Source organism: Lepeophtheirus salmonis, chromosome 6 (genome assembly GCF_016086655.4).
Source record: "Lepeophtheirus salmonis chromosome 6, UVic_Lsal_1.4, whole genome shotgun sequence".
NCBI classification, from domain to species: domain Eukaryota; kingdom Metazoa; phylum Arthropoda; class Copepoda; order Siphonostomatoida; family Caligidae; genus Lepeophtheirus; species Lepeophtheirus salmonis.
Genome location: NC_052136.2, coordinates 54,649,181 through 54,671,104, shown reverse-complemented (window position 1 = coordinate 54,671,104; position 21,924 = coordinate 54,649,181).

Genomic DNA, 21,924 nt, shown 5'->3' with positions numbered 1-21,924 from the left:
AAAGTCCACGAATTATTCCCCGGAGATATAACTTTAATGGAAAGCGTAGTATATGTTTCTGCTGCAGCAATAACAATTTAACAATTGCTCCCAGCTCCTGAGGATGCAAAGCATCATTATTTATTACTCTGTTAGCTATTAAGGCTTTAGAGTTTAGTAAAGCAAAATTGAGTTAAATCACTGAAGAGGTAGAGTAGTACTGCATTTCTGCGGTTAAGTACCACAGATGACGAGATAGATCATCTTTAGCGCTCTTCGACAAGGTTGAATTGATTATCCTATATTTAAGGGATCTTTTGTAGAGACACAATAGTTTCAAGGAGCATACTCAGCTGTGGTAAATGTATTTCCCCATAGACTCTAGAACTAACATAAAAAAATGACAAAAACTTGTTGCTTCTCACTTTGATATTTGGTATAAATAGTTCCAGGCGACGAAGATCTGATATTGTTTTGTAAAATAGCAATTTTGATTAAATAGGTCAAGTATTTAAAGTTCAAATATCTACTGATTATATTCTAGATAAATAATAACAATAACAAGAAGAAAAAGAAGAAGTGATCAACTTGATCAGACCAAACTTCAACAGTACTTCCCCCCTCCCCCCTTAGACGAAAGAAAAAGAAAAAAAAACAACTTTGTGGTCCTTTTTTTTCTTATTGTCTAGTACAAAAGAATTTAAACAATAGATCCCACAAACAATATAAACATAAAAACAACATTAATTAATTTATAAAATGGATCTTGTAACACGCACAGTTGGAGATTCAAGCGATTCCAAAAGTGGGACGGCGCCCAAGTCCAATTTAAAATAACGATCGTATTTTCCAAGAATTTTAAAAGGGCCCAAGAAGGTTGGAGAAAGAGATTCTCTGACTTGCTTATTTTTAACAAAATGTAGTCAGCCTTGCTCAAATGATTGTCTAACGTCTGTCACATCGGCATCTGCCTTAGAAATTGAAACAAATTGAAGAAGCCTGAAGCCAAAGATCCAGAGCGACCAGTAAGTAACTGGATGGGCGAATATTTAGATCCTTCATCCATTGGTACTGAATTCCTTGGTTTCGATGTGATGTTCAACTCCATCAGCTGGGTAAGACTTAGATAATTTTTTTATCATCGAAAACTTCAGGGTATTAAGATTGAACCCATTGGGCTTGTGATAATTCTTAAATGGTGCATGGATCATTAAAAAAACATTTTTTTGTTGAATAGGTCAATAATAATGTTGCAGAAATGAAGAAAATCACGCCTGAAATACGGCGGCCTCTAGATAAAAATAAAAATTCCCATTGGAAAGTTCCTAGACTTTCTATTTGTACCCTTAGAGTTTTAGTACTGAAAACTTCTACGTCATTCCCTCCATAACCAACGATATGTGACATTTTAACACGAATGAAATCTTTACAATTCGTCGGGGATATAAGAAATACTTCGGCACCCGTATCAACAAGAAAATTGATTGAATTTAAATTGTCTTTAATTAATAAAAAATTTGAAGGATTATTTCATGCCTCCGTTCCATACAACCGAGGACAATTTAGTTTTTTTGAATAAATGAATTAAAATGACAATTAGGACAATAATGACAATGCCAATAACATACTTTTTTAAGTTTTGCAGATGTTGAGGACCTCGAAAAAGCTCGACTAGGTATCTTGTTAATCAAAGGTGCGACAGTGGGAGAAGAAAATGGATCCTCGACAGTAGAAATGGAAGTGTTTCTGACATCCTTCGTAGCCGTACACACATCTAATAAACTCTTAGTCGTAAGTGTTGATTGTGCTCTCAAATATCCTTGTTGTTCCTTTGGATCATTCCTTATTAGTGCCTATTTAATCAAACTTTCACGTAAATCCTCTTTGTATTCCTCATCCAGAAGACGTTCAGCCTCATCTTTTACCTCCCTGCTCGAGTGCCAGGAAGTATCAACCATCATGTCTACTACTCTTTTTATCCTTGCAGAAGATGATAGCCCATATCGGACTAATATGGGTTTCTTCGCTCCCTCATAAGTGAGATTCTCCTCACTAATAGAAATAATATTATTTTCAAAACCTTAATTGAAAACCACGCCCGGCAACGCTGACGCCATAAGACTATATTTAAATTTGGTATGACAAATCCCCCTCAACGCAAAATCAAGTTCAATTGTCTGGAACCAGTTCTCAACATCCGAAAAACAGAACTTAGGAAGGCGAAGTTCTGCAACGTCCATTGCTAAATTCGCCTCTTCCGTCTTAATCGAGCATGCTTGTTTTTGGGGAGATTTGCTTTCGGTGCATTTCTGGAATCACGTCAGGGTCACCAATGTGAAGTATTTAAAGTTCAAATATCTACTGATTATATTCTATATAAATAATAATAACTATAAGAAGATAAAGAAGAAGTGATCAACTTGATCAAATAAAACTTCAACAAATACATTAGTTTTACCATCCAGCGGGCCTTGTGTACTGCACCAAGAAGCTTGAGTCTAAAATCTATGTTGCTGAGGACATCTAAATCCAACACGCAGAGTTGAAAGAATTCCTTGTAATAATCACAATGATGTTGCGTAGAGACTTTGGCAAACTGAAGTGCTCATTTCTCCATTCTTGTACCACAGTCTTAATTTTATCAGAATATGCTGTCCAGAGTAAAGGCCGTCCTTATGACTGTAGAAGACAAATACAAGCAGCAATAACATCGTCTGTCTTTGAGAAAGTTGTGTCAAACACCATCGATACAACTAATTTTTCATATTTCTATAGTTTCAGCAAGTCCGTGCTTTTCTCAATTATGATTTCTACTGAGTCTCGTTCAGTGTCTGTTTTTAAAGGTGGAATCCCAAGAAGCTTAATTTCGTTCACATCATCGATCGTTACAGTCAACCGCTGTACATAAACATTCTTATTTGTCATAGTACCCATAACTTTTGAATCCCAGTGAAGAATAGCAATTTTTCGTTGTTTCTACACATCTGTCATTGAGGTGTGAATCTTTTTACATTGTGAACTATCTTCTGTAGCATATGATACATCTACTTTAGTTTAGTCACCACCAGAATCCTCCATTATTGCCAATGTGTATGTTGTTGCTCAGCTTGGCATAACTTTATTCTAGTAGGCAATGAAACAAACTGAGGTTTTAAGAATTTTATATGGAATTAAGCCTGCTGTTCCATGACAAGCTATACAATTATTTAGTTTCTATGGTAATGGTACAAGAGTTATCAATTATTCTTTTGCGATGTTATGTACTGCATTACTGGAATCAATGTCAATCTGTTGAACAGTTTTACTACTTGTTTCCGTTTTTTTTTTCAGCCTTCCTTTTGATTTTTTTATATTATAGCTATCTTAATTCTTTGCAATAGATCTGGGATACCAGTGCCCCATCATAACCACGATATGATAAAATTCTATCTTTTTTCATTTTTACAGAAATTTACTATTTCCTTGGTATTCAATAACGTGTTCTGCTTTTTTTGTCCAAAGAGGAAAATTCCTCTGCAGATCCATTTGAACGTCTTTTAGTTTCGTAATTACTTTTAGAGATGAACGGTAATCAATTGCAGATTCTTAAATTCCAATATTCTTCTCAACTAGTTCGATTATTTTCTCACAAGCTCTTTTCACTGAAATCATGGTGATGTTTCATTTAAGATGAAATTACATTACTGTGCTTATAACAATCTTTGAATTTTCTCTTCGGAATGGATTTGATGATTTTCCTTGGATTGATACGTCATGTTGGTGGAACATGCTACTTCTCATCATTTGCTTATTGGTAAGGAGCTTGCAACCTGAAATTTATTTATCCATTGTTCATACACGCGCTTCAAGACCAAAGGTAGCACTAGACTGACAAGTATTCTTTTTGTTTTTAACTATTTTTGCCATTTATTCAAGAGATAACTACTGAATTATAGGCAGAAATTATTTTTTAGTTTAAAAGATAATCTGATCAATTGTAAATGTATACTTTCCCTATACCACTTTCTATATGAATATCTTCGTTTAAAAACTATTTGTTAAAAAAAAGAAAGAAAAACATCTCATACTTTTAGTTCTTCTATATATCTTATTTCTTTTGACTTTATTTAAAATATAACTAATTAATTAAAATTTTGTGATTTTTAAACAAATGATAAATAATTTTTTTTAAGTGTGGCTTTTAATAATCATTAGCTTCTAATGAAACAAAACAAATGTAATATCAGAGATCTCAATTTGTTCTCCACTCATTCTTTTGCGCTCTTAAGCAATCAAAGTAATATTTCTACATAAGTAATAATGTACTTCTTACTAATTGAAAGTAAAACAACATATTTTTGAAGAAGTGTATTTTCACAATATTGTTACTAAATACATTTAATTCTTTAAAAAAGCAAAAAAACAACAACAACGCGAAAATGAATGTTTAGCGTTGCTTATTTATTTAAAAAAGTGATAGTCACCTTTAACTAATTATTAATCAAATTAAATTATAAAAATTATTTTTTTTATTAAAAAAAATGTAAAAAGTTATTAAGATTTTCTACTTACCCCCCAAAAGTAATAATATTATATGATTTTAATCCTATTCATTTGAAAGTTATCCACCCCTGTACATTTTTTTAAGTTATATAAAAAACGTCAAAAATTTTCTTAATGTTATCTCAATTCATCAATAAGCTAGTCGGCTATCAATTCTGCAGTTTTCTTCAAAAAAAATTTCTCAGATAACTTTGTTTAGAAAGCAGTAACAAAATGCATAATTGTTAATAATACCTGGAATATTCCTTTCCTCGAAATAATTCCGGGAAAACCAACTGGAATTAATGATCAAAAATTTTGGATAAGATAATAATACTTATTTTGGGCCTGGGTTTTTCAAACCACCATTAAAGTAACAAAGAGTTAAATAACTACATTTATGATAGCTCACTTTTCAAAATATAATATTAAAAAAATGCATAAAAAAACAACAGCTTTAATCTTATACAAACATCACTTTTGAAATTCTTATCCAAATAAATATCTCAATATTCAAGGCCAACTTTTTTTTACTAAAAATATATTATTATGAAATGTTTTCTTTTGAGAAACAACAAAAAAAGTTTATATACTAAACAAACATATGTAAGAACGAACCTACTTTAAATGGGTTTAACGTACTACAAAAGTTCCAAAGTAAGGGCTCTGTAAATGTACGAGTATAAGGATGCATCGAACGCCCGTCAATTTTTAAAATTTTCTTTGATTTTGTTACCTATTCTCTCAAAGGTGTTTGTTCAATTAATAAGTTAAATCTGTGCTTTTCTATAATGGCGCCAAGCACAGTTATATTTTATGGAGCAATTTTATACCCAAAAAATCACAACTTTCTTATTTCTTACAAAAAAGAAGTCATGTTTTGTTTCAAATTAAAGCTTTATTTGCAACTAATCTAAAAATACACACAATATATATTTAAAAAATCCCTAAAATTTTGAAAAATCACTAAAATAATAACATACAATTTTATATTTAAGAGTAGTTCATAATGTCGTTCTGAAGCTCAAAAAGGAAAAAAAAACTCCAAATGCAATTTGACGTACTAACCAATGAACTCTTTCACTGTTATTTTAATTTACTTCCTAGTAATAAACCCCTAAATTTTGTATATGGGGTTGGTATATTTGCAATTGTTGCTTTTGAAACTACAAAAGCTAGATCTGCAGGTGCTAAATTTGCCTTAAGAAATCCTTCCTAAAGTTGAGAGGAGTTCACCTTCCAGTCTGCTATCAGGCTCTGAAATTTATTTCGTGGCACATATAGAAAGTGATTACCAAAGAAAACAAATTCAGCAACGTAATTAGAAATCACCTTGCACCGTCCTAATTCAGATAAAGCTTTCTATGACAAAGCAATTATTCCTATAATCTCAGACAAACGGTGCTACAAACGAATAATTGACTTTCGTAATGCCAATCAAAAATTACGTCAGATACTGGTATCTCGTATTGCAACTCAAAATGTATTGAAAATATTGACATTATAGCAAGAGAAGCTCCACAAAACATTCGAGATATGTACTACAAAACATGACAAACTAAACAAACCTGGAGCAAAGCATAAAGAAAATCGACATGTCTAAAATTCATTACTCGATTAAAATTCGCCTTCTCAAACGTTAAATATCTTAACTAAATCAAGTAGCTGTTATTTCATTCCGTCAACAATAATAAATAAATAAATTTGTTGTTTATACATAATGCTTTATTCACAGTTGGCACCAACTGCAACATGGCAAGAATTTTGTTTTTTACAAAATTCTGATTAATTATAAACATGTCAATTCAACTTTTTCTAAAGTTGCATTGAAACTTTTTTAGATATTCGTTTTATTTAACCTCAGAAGTGGTAGTAAGGGCTCTGTTCAGCGACGGAGTTTCTAAAGAAGAGCGTAAAATACTTACAGATGAATTACTAGCCATAAACACAGACAAATTGCCATGTACATTAAGAAACCGCTATGGCTTAAAATATGGGAAGCGATCGTTTCAAAAATTTACAGAGAGGACAATTATATCAGACTCGTGAATTGTTTTAGAATAAGTCACTTAATTCTAAAGTTGACGTTTTCAAATAAATATATCCACACAATGCAAAAAAAAAAAGGTAATATTTTCAAAAGGCAGACTAAACTATTAACAGTACTCATGATCCTGCTGAGTGAGTAGTGAAGCTCGTATCGGATTTTTCATTAGTTGATAGAACAGACAAATAATATCAAAATGTCGTATTAGTAGAAACAATGATTAAAAATAAGAAAAAGAATTCATATGTACAAAATTAAATTTGTACGAGTTGTGTTACAACATTTTCGAAGAGTAACGAGCTATTTGTGCAAAATTATTGAGGGCCCTTTGAGTGTGATGACTAATAAGGGCACACGATCCTTAATTGTGATTTATTAATTTTATTTACTAACTCGAAAATAACAACTATTGAACTAGCATCTTATAACGAGATGTGAGACTCTAGAAAGCGTGGGTAGAAATATATTGGGTTTTAATCGAGATTTGCAATGGAAAAATAAATACATTTTATTTTTTATTGATAGAATTATTGTCATTGGTCGTTTTGGCGATGTTTTTATAGAAGTTTGTGATTTCGAACTGTCGTGAAATAACATTATGTGTGTTGACTTTTACTTTAATTAAGGTTCTTATTTTCATTGTGGTGCCTTTATATTTATGTTTAATTTATGTTTTGGTTTGGAATTGCTCTTATATATAAATGTTCCCTTTGGGATTTTATTTTATTTGTAACAATGTGATGATTGCATTTTCATATGATATATACCTCAACTTCTAGGGTATATGCTATACGCACGGGTTGTTGCATTAAATTGGAGTTGCCATGACCTTGGGGCAACTTTATCGTCGCATATTCTCCAAGTGTGAGAATAGAAAAAAAAACTTAGCACATTTTAGTATTTGCCTGGGGGAAAGGTGGCAAAAATAAAATATTTAATTTAAATTAAAGCTGTTAAAAAAATAATAAAGAAAGTGACATATTGTTTTGGACTTTGCTAAGTAAATATTTATATGTATTTCTTTTTTGGAAAGTGCCTGTTTTGTAAGATAGAACACCAAAGAGTTAAATACTCAATAAAATATGTAAGTACATGGTGGCCCCTATAGGCCACCTTCGATTTGGCTCATATTTTTCACAAACACTTGAAAAATCAAGTTTCATATTCGAGAAAGTCAGTAACAAAATCCATGAGCCTTTGGTCGTTTGATGCACCCTAACGATTATACATATACATAAAGCTTATTAGGCAATTCTAAGGATAAAGCTCTTATTTTATGGTAATGGAATACATTAGTTGTAAATACATACACGTAGCTATAATATAAATGCCACACAGGGGATTATTCCAAGTCGTTATATATTTATTCCAGTCCTTCTTAAGATTTTTATTATTTAGAAGTAGTTCACGACTTTTTGTCTTCTTCTTTTTATACTATAAAGTACAATGACTAAAAAAATAAGAAAGTATTATTTTCTTATTGCAATGTAATACCGTGAATTAAATCGTTTTTCGGAACAAATTTATATTTTGAACAAATTTTTTAAATCCTCCGTTAAAGAAACAGGAAATCATACAGCCTTAGATTTATACAAATATTTCCTATTTCTATGAAAAGTTGTTCTTTTATCTATCCTTCGATTTCTTGGATTCTTTTTTTTTTTGGTAACTAGAAAAATTTAACATATTATTTTATTTTATATAATACACGCAACCTCATCAGAACTGCTTAGTACTAATTTGATTATCATTGTTCTCATTAAGTAATTCATATTAAAAAAAATTAATGTTTAATTATTAGAATAACAAACTATATCACGTTCAAAACTTAAACTAATGTTGTTAATATCATGACATAGTCTTGATAAGAATTTATTATTTATTTAAGTTGAATATTCATAGAGTATTTTTTGCATTATTTTTGGATATGAACAAGTGCACACTGAATGAAATAGTGAATACAAAATTTAGTTACGTAATTTGTATGATTGTTCAACTGTTTATCATCAAATTAAATACGTTTTATTTTTTAGGTTTCTTTTATATCTAGTTGATTAACAAAAGATTGAACAAGATATTACTAAAGGAGGCTAAAATATATATATATATATAAACATTAACAGCTGTACGATTATTGGGTTTATTCTGTAATGATACATGTGTGACCAAATCAAATTATAAACTAAGACCAAAGAGGTTAGACTTAGACCCAACTTTTCTTTTCTGAGGTAGCTCACCCTTTGAAATTTTTTGAAGCAGGATACTTCTAGTGATGTCGATGCTTCTATCTTAAGGTCTCCGAAATCTGGGTAAGCATTACCTCACCAATGTCATGACTATATGCTGCCCAGTGTAACAGCTGCCCTTATGCCAGTAGAAGACATATAAAAGCAGCAGTAACATTGTCTGTCTTTAAGGCAGTTGTATCATACAGCATCAATACAACTGATTTTTCATATCTTCATGTTTTTCTCCAATATACTTTCTCTGGAGCGTCGGTAAGTGCCTGTTTTGTAAGAAAGAACACTAAGGAGCTTAATTTCGTTTACATCACTGATCATCATAGTCAGCCGCTCTTCAATAACATTCTCATTTGTCAAAGTAATCATAAGTTTTGAATCCTTTGAAAGTGAAGCCATTTTCGGGGGTTTTCACACATCTCTCAATGCAGTGGCAATTTTTTTTTACGTCGTGACCTGACTTGAGTAGCATATGAAAGAGCTACTTTAGTTTAGTCACCACCAGATTCTTCAATTATTGCCCATGTTTATGCTGCTGCTCAGCTTGGGATAACTTTATTCCATTATCCAATGAAAAATATTTTCATGTGGAATGAGGGTTCCTGTTACATGACGAGCTGTACGATTATTGGGGTTCTTCTGTAATGGTACATGTGGGACCAAATCTTCTTCCCCATTGTTATCTCCATCATGACTGGATTCAATGTCAATCTGTTAAACAGTTGTAAAATTTGTTTCTCTTTTTTTCAGCCTTCTCTTGGAATTTTTTATATTTTAGGTCTCGTAATTATTTGCAATGGATCTGGGATACCAGTGCCCGATCAAAACAACCATATGTTAAAATTCTATCACTTTTTATATTTGAAGTAATTTAATATATTTTTGGTTTTTAATAACTGGTACTGCTTCACTTGTTCTTAGAGGAAAAGTCATCCACAGATCCATTTGAACGTCTTCCAGTTTTGAAATTACTTTTGGAGATAAACAGAAATCAATTGGATCATCGAACTCTTCTCAACTACTTCGATTATTAAAAGCTCAAGAGAAATTATATCAGAGAAAAGTATGGAAATATCACGATCGTGTCTGACTACATAGTTAAGTAATGCAAAGAACTTATGCCGCATTTTGAGGCATAAATGGAGTTGGGACCAAAATGTATAGAAGTTGTGCGAAGCATTATTTTCAGATGATATTATTAAATAAATGTCTTCATAAAACCTTTAGTTTTAATTTTACTCTTGAAAAATAATAAATTGTGTACCTGAATTATGTACATATATGTCAGTTTTATTTTTTTAATTTGGTAATATATTGTGTGTATTTAATTAGGGTTTCCGTTTACTAGTTAATTCATGTCAATTACATGAAATTAAGTAATATCACCTATATCCACCCTCAACTAAAAATAATTACAGTTTTGTTCTCATTGATGTCTGAAGTAGATAATGGTTTAAAACTAAATCAATAAAAGTTCATTGATTTTAGATATGTTTGTAGTACTTTGATCAAAGCCCATTGATTATCACTATCCAATCTCGGAAGTTGTATTATTTATTTAAATAAGAAAATACATTTGATTTATCTATATATAGGAATTTAGTTGAGTAATATGTTAATTTAATTTTTATATATGAAGAAACTACCAACGTGATTGATTACAATAATATTTTGTGAAAAATAACAATATATAAGCAAAAAATTTACTAATAAATTAGACTATTCAACAATTTTTTCAAAAATAGTTAGAAAATCCTATAGCATTTCTCATTTACCTTTAATGATTTATTGAATTTTGTAAAATATTGAGGAAATGTTGATTTCTTATCTTATAAAAAGTTGGATAATGCTTAGGAAATATTGAAATTTAAATTTAAATATGGCTTGAAATGTAACAAAAAGTAATATTTAATACCTTCAAAAGATAGAAAAACTAAAAAGAATATTTTTAGCCCATAAAAAACTCAATATGTAATGTAGGCCAGTCCCATAGAAAATATTATTATATCTACTAGGTATGTTTGTAAAGTATAAACATGTTCTCTAATTTATCATGTCAATTATGGCTGGTTTGATATATCTGCGAGCAGATTAAAAAAATTGGCCGCTTAAAGAACATTATTTCTTAGTTTGGGTTATGGTATTTGAATTTTAAGACAAGTGTGAGACCTGCTTAATTTTATTCGATACTATATAAAAATATGATGTAGATCATTCGCATAAACAAGGATCTTATACAAAAATCTGATCAATAGTTCAGGACGTCATGTCTCATTCCAAATGGTCAACATATTCTAGAAACAAGCAACTTTAGATCGAGCAGGGGAAAAAAGTTTTCTATAAAAGATTTCTATAATTATTTATTTTCTTAAAAAGAATATTCATTTTATAAATTTTCCTTTCATTGGTTGAAAAGAGTTAAATTAATTAAACATAACTAAAAATTATAATACTACAATTATTCCATCTGAACTAGATATTTTATTTAAATTCCATATACATATTGTATATTTCCTTTTCTAGGAGCGACCGAAAATCGAACCAATAATAATAAACTTCAAGTGAATAATTTCTCCCGAGCACGTTGTTCACTAAGCTACATGGTATGAATATACATTCTTTCAAAAATACGGGATAAAACTATGGAAGTTACTTATTTTTTCCAAACCCAAAGAATTTTTATTCATCCATCATTTATATTTCAGACAAAGATTTTAATTGTTGCATAACTTTCGTGATTTAAAAAATATATATTTGACAGTTTATTCTCAAAACATTTAAAATTGGTATAAAATGCAACACTTGCCACACCGGTTTTCAATCAAATAAATTGAATTTGTGCATTAAACAGCATGAATAATAATTTAATTTTTTTAAGAATACTAAAGTACTAGCTAATGAGTTGTATTGCTATGGTGGTGGGAAAAATTATGCAGAGACCAAATTATCCATTCATAAGCTTTTTGCCCATTACTCTTATTGGAGTTTCAAGAGTTAATATGAATTGATTAATCAGGCGATGATTTTTACTCTACAAATTATCTTTATCAGCTAGGTTCTAGTTTAAATATATTTAAAATCTATGAACAAATCATAGACTCGTTTGTCAAATAGAATGAAATATAAAAATATAAATATTTTCCTGTAAAATGATTGAAGAATAAATTAAAACATTATTTACCTTACTTATTTTACCTGTGAAATGAATTTATATATTATTTATTATTGTTTTACAATTAACTCTCCTAGAGGTATGATGTTCAGGATATTATACCATAGCTAATAATAATATAATAATCGTTTAAATTAAATAATAAAAATAACCCTTTCATTAAATGTATAAATTACATTTAGTGATCCTAAATTCTTAATATGACATAAAAAAATAATGTATCATAATAAAAATCTGTATGTATTGTACTTTTACATTTGTGATCAATATTTATTTTTTTAATCAGCATGAATAATTTTTGGCAGTTATATAATATCAATATTTGAACAGTAAAGTTATCTAAAGTATATAAAACATTTATAAACAAAAACTAACATATGAAATTATTTTTAAACAAAGCAAATCAAACCAAAACTCTAGTTCATTAAATTTTTAAATAATTGCTATTCTAAAAATAGATGTACACATTTCCATTTTCTTTGCCTTGATTGTATACAAGAAATACTGCAGTTTTACAACCACTGCATTCTGTCTTACTTTACTTTTTGATGTGAAGAAAAAATGTTCATTTTTAATGACCTTCCATAAATTACTTCTGCTGTTAGTGTATTATATATTGGTTGTGGTGTTTCACATTCATATAAGAGGTACAATGTTGTTTATCTTTCCCTACAATAGTAAAAAAGTGTATCGTTACTTAAAAAAGCTGACACTTCGAGGCTACAAGTAATCACACGATAAGAAAATCATTTTTATCCCGAGGAGTTACTAATATATTCAGAGAACTGTTTCATGATTGTCCGTCAGGTAATTAGATCTTTTTCCTCTTTAAAACATTTATAATCCTCGGTAATGATGAATCACATAATATTCTTTTAATATATTCATTATTTGTTTTATCAGTGAGCTGTTGTTTTAAAACACACTTTCTAGTAAAAGCCTAATTTGCGGAAAACTGTGTTATCTCGTTTGAATTGTATAATAAAGTTTACATTATACATGAGTTGACGAATCCTTAATTTCCGTTATTTTACCCATAAACTTTATAGATGTATTCATGAATATCGAATCAATGAATCTGTAAACTGAAAAAGTACAATTTCCAAACATATGACCAACTAGCCATCAAATAAGTACTAAAATCATAATTTTCTCCATTTAATTATTTTAATTTTTGTAGTGAGAAAAAAATAATTTATATATATTAACATCAACAGTAACAGTCCTTTTGTCGTTAACGAAGTTGTAATAAAATAAATTAAAAAAGACGAACAAGAAAATGTTGAAAAACTTGAAGGAAAAATCTTTTTTTTTTTTAATCATCAAATGGGCGAAGGACTTTAATTTAACCCTTAAATGATTTCTTTTTGCACTTATGAAACATATCCAATACAATATAATTTTTGACTAAAATGTGTCAAATTTGAAAAAAAATTAAAATTTGAATCAGGCCTATTGGTAATTGTGAAAAGTTTTTATACAATTTTGCATCAGACTACCCGCTATATAGGTAATTATAAATTAAAAAAAGAACCAATTATTTTTCGTTATATTACTTCTGTTAAATGTTTATTTTTATAAAAATCAGAAAATTCAAACTATATATTCATAAGAATTGGGTTATAGTGTTAAATATCCAACAAATTTATTTTTTAAAGTTTTGATAGATACTAATCCCCTATCACAAAATTCGATTCATATCCAAGTAATTACATAGATATGTAACGACCCATTTAATAAAGTTATCATTTAAGCTCTCGTCCCTATGATTACGAGTATCTGTAGTCTACATATACATTGATACATACATATTATGAGAAGATACATCGGCATTTTATAAAGATATACATACTCTCTTAATTGCCTCCCTTAATGGTAGAAATAGATTAATATCATTATGAATGTTCATTAGTTACCAAAATAAATATTTGTATGAATATACTTATTTACTCATAGTTTGATATTAACTCCGAAGACTAATATTTTTGTCAGAAATTTAAGCAGAAATTCATGGGAATAGTTCGTTCATGGAGGTCAAAAACTTTCACTTTTTACAATCAATGCCAAATGATATCATCTTCGATATCAACCAGTGACGACATCATCAATCCATCATCACCAATTTAAAAAAATATATATACATCATAGTGCTAAAAAAACTCTAATTTCCAAATAGTGAATTAACGGTAGCTTAGCTCATAATTTTTTTAGAAAATCCATTTAAAAAAAGTTCAATTAAATTGATGTCAATGTAATTTATTCGGAAACCAGTGCCGTCTACACATTTTGAGTAGTGCTTCATTTTCACCTTTTCATGTTAGGATTGAAAAATTCTAGGGATATCATTTGAACAAATCTTTCTACTTCAATTTTTAAAATTAAACATTTTTTTTTTCATAAAAAAACATGGTTTTGTGGGAATAAAATTTAGTTAGTTATGTATTGAAACTATTCAAGTAAATACATTTTTAAAATACGTAAATAACTTTCAAATAATATTGCTAATATAATGTTAAATATCATATTGAATAAAATTTAAAAGAAAAAAAAACATTAAAATTAAACATTAATTCTTTTCATGAAGAACGTGGTTTTTTGAGAATAAAAGTTAGTTAGTAACGTAATGAAACTATTCAAACATATACATTTTGAAAATACGTAAATAACTTTCAAAAAATATCGCTAATATAATGTTAAATATCATACTGAATAAAATAGAAATACAATAAATTTGTGTTACTGGAAGTTGCCTACGAGTAATTACATCACTACTTTTTGTAATAAGTAGTTTTTATTACATTTAAAAGGTGGTATTTTTGAGTGAAAAAATGTAATACTGTATCAAAGGCATTTATTGCATAGATTAGAACTTTTTATATTTAATACATTGGTGAAAAACTTATTTACGTATTTCAGCTATGTTTCTGGATTTTAAAAATATCTTTAGCTAAATTGAAGCCACTGCATTGCTTAAATTAAAGAATTCAAAACTAATTTATTAGATCCAATCTTTTTGTTTTATAAGTAAGATAAAAAATATGTCTGACTGTTGCAGCATTAAAAGTGTAAAAAATGAATAAAACCATTAAAATACTATGAATATAACTATAAACTTAATAAAACGTAGTTTTCTTGTGTTTTACGAATAATAAATAGTTTGGAACCCTTGAAATCAAATTAGTTAAATATTGACATGATTCTTATGATTAAAAAAACGAGGCACAACAATATTTTTATCGGGAAACATATTAAGATACACTTTCCTGAAATTCATTGAAAAAAAAGCAGCAATAAAATGCCTTAAGTTATATTTCTTATGGCTACTGACAAATAGTACGGACAAAATTTATGATCTTTTTATTTTACTTGTTATTTTATGCTGATGTGTTATAAAAAAATAAGGCCAGTGATTGAATGTGTTAAAGATTACTTATTTTACTTTTTTTAATAAATTTTAAAAGCGACTGGAAGACACGATATATATAATAAAAAGCTTTAACTTTTTCATGTAGTATTGGATATTTTATTAGACAACTTTGAATATTTTTACATGGAAAAATCAACAATTTATTTGATCAAAAATAGTCTGAAAGTCTCCTGCACTTTTATTGTAATTTGTAAACTACTCATCTAATGGATACATATAATTAATCATTTAACACCTATGGAGTTTTGCAACAAAATGCTTATAACAATTTTTTTATTATGTCAAAAAAAAAAAAAAAAAAGGATAGTATTTCTATATTTTTTACCATAGGCTTCTCAAACATTATATCCTCTAATTTGAATAAAATTAATCAGAACAAAATTAAATCAATCTTTTACTTTAGTGAAACAGATTAAAGTGATAGGTTGATGGCCTTCTGAGCTATGAGAAGTCTAATTTGTTCAATTAAAAAAATGATTTTTATAAGGTATAAAGTCTACCTAAACCAATAATGACGAAAAATAATAATCTGAAAAAAATATTTGATACATATTTTATGAAAGACTAGTTATTTTATTAATATTGATCATATGCAAAAATAATTATTAATAAAAATAACTATCTTGTTGATACTGTTTCTCAAAAGCGACTTACTATAAAATTTTAATTTATAAAACATTATCAAAACTTTTTCAATTAAGTGACTATCATCATAAACGGTTTAGGTAGAATTTGTATTTACCATAACCAATCGTGGAGCTGAAACATTGATTTTATTAATAATACAAAAAAACAAAAAACTATGCTAAAAAATTCATTTCATCTTTCCATAATTAACCAATTTACGCTTAACAATTGGAAGATTGGAATGAACTTATACCAATATATAATCCGTTAAATGTGAAACTCTATATTATATTTTAACAAATATGAACTAATTAAATTTCTCATATCTCCTAAGTACATATACTTTTCGCTTTAATCTTTTTCTTTAAAGTATAATATTGATATGATCTTTTTCTGATAATTTTTCGTACGATATGATGTTGAGGATATTTAACTGTGATAAATATTTTCAAGGTAAACCATACTTTTTAAACATAATAAAAAAATTAAATTAATTTTTTTGTTCAATCGATGCTTGTTATAAGAACTACAATACAAAATGTAGAGTTCAAGATACTTTTATGATCAAATTTATAATGAAAAGGCGTTTGTAACTATGAGGTGGATTGATTTACGCATCTATTTTTAATTTTCCAATAATAGATTATTTGACACACAAATTTTTTATTTAAATAGTGTAAAACAAAGAAAAAGAAACAAAGTTTTTTTGGTATGACCCATATAAATATTTGGACGTCAATTTCCTAGGTCAAATGGATTAATTGTAGTATAGAAATGGCGCTAGTTATGCCTGCTCTCTGCATCCATCTGATGAACTAAAGGAAATATTTAAATCCTCGGGAAAGGCGTTAAAACATGACTGATTGAATTCCAAAGCTCTTATGCAAGCAAAAATACAAATTATGAACCCTTAGCTGCTGAAGAGATAAGAACAGTTATCATCTCAGCTATTGCAAGGTATGCTGCCTTCTATTTGATGGTTCTTGACACCTCTGGATCTGTTTGGAAATATGGGGGTGATGTTACTATGGGTCCACAAAATATTTAGACTCATTCACGTGGATTGTAAAATATTACAAGGCTTTTAAAAAGAAATAGTCTTACTATAGAGTCTGTTTGTACTTTTAATGATGGATTGCTTCTTATATTTTATTCTTATTTGCTCCTGTTTTGGTTTTGGTTATAATCTTGTATGTATGTTTTCAATTCTGTATGTTGAAATATTTTATATTGTTTTTTTTTTAAATCAGTAATAAGTGTATAATGACTAGATAATCTTATCTATTTTAAGAATGTTTGAAAGAAAAACAGCCTTGCCGTTTTATTAAATTTGCTAAAAGGAGCTATGAAAGGAGTTGCCAGTCTATATCTAAGAAAGACATAGACTCTGATATTGATCTTTAATTCTACTCTGAGTTTAACAACGACTTACTTTTGTAACTCCCCGACAAATTTTCATTATTACTCTCTGTCATTCATGAACCCTTGAACTCATGATTGCTTTATGATTAAATGTTTTCTTCTCAATAAATAGACAATAATTATTGTAGCTTAAAAAAACACTCTTTAAAATTGTATTAAAACTTTTTTTCATACATATTTTTCTTGCTTTTATTTGGGTCGTAAAATGCTTTGAAGATATGTAGTTCAACGAATCGTGTTAATTGGTAACGCAAATATTATGTTAGAGGACTTCCAGTACTACTAACATGTAAATTATAAATTTATTTTTCTAAAAATATTTCTTGTAATAAAAGAATTATACAAAAAAGTCCAATCGAATTTTAACTAAATGAGGTAGTACTGTTTTAATTTTTTGAAATGTTTATTTCTAAAAGGAATATAAATTCTTTAAAAAAATTGTTAAACTTCGAATTTTTATCCTAATACAGTCATGATCTAATATCTATATAATATGAATGTCTTTGTGTGTGGGTATGTGCGCGTGTGTGTGTGTATTTCCTTCAATTGCGGCCCAAACCAATGGATGGATTTTGAAATGATGTCATTTAGGTTTTTATGGGCCCAGAATAAGTTATGGTTACATTTTTTTAGGTCTTCAGGACCATGGCGCCCTTTAAAAACATTTTTAGCACTTCATCTGTACAACCTGAGGACCGGTGTCTATTTATGATACTTAAAGGGTTATTTTAAATTTAGGGAAGCTGTGGTAGAAGAATTTAACTTGCCTCAGAGACCAGTAACACACAACAAGTGGGCGGAGGTGTATTCTAGGATTTTAAACTATATTTCGATCCAGCACTTCACCTAAACAACATGCGAGCCAGGGTGTATTTTGGATATTAGGAGGGTTTCTTAAAGCTCAGGAAATGGATATATTAAACTTGCCTCAGGCCCAGCAGCTCAACTGCACAACCCGTGGGTGGGGGGAGGGTTGTATTTTAGCATATTAGAGGGGGTTCTTAGAGCTTCAAAATGGGGCGGAAATGCAGTTTAAGCTGCCTTGAGGCCTGGTTCTTCGCCATTATTGCCTGAGAGCTGGGATATATTTAGAGGATAGTAGGAAGGTGCCTTGGTGCTCAAGGAAGGGACGGCGGATAAATTTAACTTGCTCTGGCCCAGCAGTTTGCCTGTACAACCTGTAGGCTGGGCTGCATGTATTATAATATACTAGAAAGGTTACTTGGTGCATAGAAACACGGCAGCGGCAGATGTTAAACTGTATTTTGGACCAGCACTTTACCAGTACAGCCGGTGTGTATTTTTGGATACTAAGATGTCCCTTGATGCTCATGAAAGTGGCTGCGAACTTGCAAGTTATGTGTCTGCCCCAGAAATAGCCACAATTTCCTCATCACGTGAAAGAAGAGTACCTATATATATATGAATACTTATACTCTTATTACTGAAATAATAATAATTATTAAAATTTGACGGACTTTATTTTATATTTAGCAATAGAGTCCTTAATTGAATTAATTTTAAATGTCCAGGACAACGATGGGCAAATCTACTCTAGTAAATCATAATTTTATATCTGATCAACTTTGGTAATGTTTTTCAGTCGATCAAATGTGACCATAAATAAAAACTACTTTAATAGTACTTTACAACGCCTAAAAATTGAAAACTATAGAGGTTTAAAATGAAGTTTTCATATTTTATGATTAGTCGAGTTGAGGGAGTTCTAATTTGATACATATTTTGTTTTCTTATATATGAATTATTTATAAAAATTCTTGATTTTCCATACCTTAATTTTTAATTTGGCATAAAATGTTCTAACTATCAGCTTGAATATATAATTTACGAAAAAGTATTTTCATCATAATTAAAATAATTTTATTAGTACTTTAACAACATATTCATGTCAGGTTTCATTTCTATTATTATGATTGCTATCTTTATTATTCCTAAATTGACGGAATATGTTTGGAATTATACTTTAATTAAATACAATTATAATAGGATTGAGCCAAGTGTCCCTCTCTACAAAAATGCCTTTTCTCTCAAATGGTATGTCTATGAGCAGTATATCTTTAAGCCATTAGCTGTGTCTATTATAATAAATAAAAAGGCATTAAAACGTATAAAACTGATACCTGTATGTTCTACATAATCATATTTTATTTATGTACATACTAAATATTATTGACATATAATACGTGGACTCTGTTAATGATATCCAAAAGTTATAGTCAAAATGAATGATAACAAAACTAATAGATTGATTGATAATTAAAAAAAAAACAATTCACACTATGGACTATAAATCATATCTGAGTGTTACAAGCCGCAAGTAGGCATTCAAAATTTCGGCGACCTGTACAAACTATTAAAGATGCCCCAATTCGAAACAAAAGCCCTCCAATGCCACACACAAGGTTTAATGAAGTCATTATCATAAATGTAAGCCAGGTACTATTCTTGTATAAAAGATCTGCCGTAATAGGTCCCGAATGGACCATTAAAATCAAAACATTTTTAATTAAACTTCTACATGATATAATTTATTAATTAGAAACAAAATTTCAACAAAATTAATACTCCAAATAGATTTGTGTCACAGCTCTCTTAATCATTAATGTAACTACCCTTAGTGGCAATGATGGCTTGCACGGGGTGGTGGAAGGCCTGGCACCCGCTGAAGATATAGTACTCTTTCATAGCGTCCCAGTGATGGCTGACAGTGGCTTTGAAGGGCTCTGGTGTTTGGATGACGGACACTGTAGGCCTTCCCCTCGACATGCACCCAAAAGGTGTATTTTGTAACTAATTATTTATGTTTTAATGTATCAAAATATGAATTAATTTCAATCCCTCAAGCTTCATTAATTTTTGTCTTTCGATTTCAATGGACCACCCAGTCTACATAAAGATAGTCTAATAAAAGTCCCAACAGTTGAAATAATAAAGAAATAAAAACTTTTAGTCCTTCACATATCCACAATTTAAAAAAATGATAATGCTTGGGGTTGGAACTTTGAGTAGATCGTGGAGAACCAAATAGTAATATTTATCTACATAAATCCAATTTTTAACAAATAAACGGAACAAAATATGCACTTAATTGATTCAGATCTCGTTTTGCGGCCCAAAAGTGATTGTCTCATTTATTTGATTATTTATATAACACCATACAGCAAAGTTTCAGTCTTTCAACGCTGTGACCCACATTTATTACTGTTATTCAAAACATAGAACACATAAATGTTCTTTAAACATTTTAAATATAGTAAATTTGCCCTTTAAAGTCTTTTTTTGTAAAATCACATTTTTTTAGTTTAATTTCAAATTAAAGCCATATTTCGAAAAGAAATAACGATATAACTGATTGTTATAAATGTATTAATTTTTAGCCAAAAATTTGGCCAACCCACTAAAAAACATTTGATGTTTAGATTTTTTTGCAAGCCCCAGAAGGATAATTATGTACGATAAATTTGACATTTAGTTGGATTAGGGATAAACTTTGAAAAACCACAAGTTTGGAAAACGAGTATTTGCAATTTGTATTACCATTTATATGAAAATAGATAATTAAAAATAAAGAAAATTGATAAAAAAAGAGTGTGTCTACGATGGAGTACTCCCTATGGAAAAAATGGGTCATAAGTTGGGTATTTTCTAAAATCATGATTTTTAATTATAGAAGGCATGTAAACAAATAAAATTGTAGAGAAACAGTTTTTAAAAGAATTCGAGTGTATCTTTATTAGAATAAAATTATCTTTTTTTAAATTAAATGTCACATGTATTATGATATACTCCATGTATAAAAAACCGAAATTTGAAACTGTCCATAATATATATATATACTTCTTCTTCTTTTTTTTTTTTTTTTTGGGGGGGAGGTTGGAGGGAGATAATAGATACTTAATTATATTTTGTACAATTTACATACATATATATATATTGATTTTCAAAGTCCTACGTATCAGAATCTCCACCAATCGTCATTCCAAAAATATATTGATTATTGAGGCTTTTGTATAATTCCCACTTTTTTGCAGTTCTGTCTTTCATTATTGAGCAGAACAAAATAATTTCCAAGCAGTATACAATAATATTTATTATAATTAATATTTAAATAAAAAGTGATCAATCAATTTATAATTCCTTAATGTATAATTGCAGGTAGCCTTTCATTATAAGCAAAAATTTACAATTTAGACCATTTTTGACGTTGTTTGTATTAAAATATAAATTTAGTATTTTATAGTTATCAACAAAAAAATACTAATTTATTTTAATATATATATTTATAAACCTAAACTTATTTTGTACAATAAACATGTCAATTTAGAATCAGTGTTTTAATCATCTAACAATTTTGTCATAGATCATTAAACAATAATTAATATTTCCACTAATAAAAACGTTCAAATGAACACTATTCAACAAATTTATTTGATAAATAAATAAAAGTTTAGGCAGACGAGTTGTTTTT